The 1,032-nt window shown below is 29.7% G+C and overlaps 1 non-coding gene across 1 annotated transcript; it reads right to left on the bottom strand.

The window, feature by feature from the left end:
- Positions 1-676: 676 nt before the first annotated feature.
- On the bottom strand, positions 677-790 carry Trnal-caa. The gene is made up of 2 exons: positions 753-790; positions 677-721 (listed from the first exon to the last, which is right to left on the bottom strand). It is a non-coding gene; the product is annotated as a tRNA-Leu (tRNA).
- Positions 791-1,032: the final 242 nt, after the last annotated feature.

Below are 1,032 nucleotides of genomic sequence, written 5' to 3'. Positions count from 1 at the left end.
TATGGACTTTGTCTGAAATAAAATTATTATTATTATATTATTATTATTTATTGTCTTCGAATCATAAAATCGTATTTAGAGAAACCTAATTGCTGCCTAATTTTAAAATGTATGCATTTGTTAAGTTATTTATATCACCGTGCCTGTTTTATTTTGATAGAAAAAGAGTTTTTATTGAAATTTTTCTTCTATATTATTTTTTTGTTGCCATAGTAGTAATTTTCGATACTTTTTTCTTTTCAAACAATATCACAAACAATATGTAGTGAATATATAATAAAAAGCAAAAATGTTGTTATAAGTCTATAAAAACTAAACGTTTATGTACATTGTTTAATATTTTGTAATCTATATAATGACTTGCGTTATCACAATCAACGTGGAATGGCGCGATTACTGTCGACTACTGCCGGCGCGCACGACATCGAACATTAACTTGGAATTTGATTTGGAAATTATAAAACAATTATTGTTAAATTGGAACAACCATAATTGCGATAAATTTGTTAAAACTATTTTTTCGTCTACCTACGTTGTTTTTCTTGTCGATATAATTGAAGTTGGTTTTTTGTTGTTTGCGAGTAAATAAAATTATGTTATACAAAACCAAGGTAATAAAAAAAATGAGAAATGTAAAAAACAAATATTATACAAAAAAAATGAAGAAAAAAGGATATGTCAGAAGTGGGATTCGAACCCACGCCCTCAGAGAGGACCAGAACAGCTCGTACCTACTATGTAGGCAAGGTAACCTTGAGTCTGGCGCCTTAGACCGCTCGGCCATCCTGACTGTGACACGATGTGCGAAATAATCGATCGGTTGCTTTACAGTGGGTTGATTCAATGTTGGCATCATATGGAGTCATTATTTTATTTTTAATATTTCTATTTTTGATTCTATGGACGTAATATAAGATGAAATGTTACTCCGTTTCTTTTTGTAACGATTCATTAATACTTTTGGACAGAATTTCGAAGTTTGAGGTGGCAAGCTTAAAATCATAATTTGATGCCTTTATTTATAAGAATAAT

This window comes from Melitaea cinxia, chromosome 13 (genome assembly GCF_905220565.1).
Source record: "Melitaea cinxia chromosome 13, ilMelCinx1.1, whole genome shotgun sequence".
NCBI classification, from domain to species: domain Eukaryota; kingdom Metazoa; phylum Arthropoda; class Insecta; order Lepidoptera; family Nymphalidae; genus Melitaea; species Melitaea cinxia.
The sequence above is the reverse complement of the archived record's forward strand: the minus strand, read 5'-3'. Positions and strand labels throughout refer to the sequence as shown.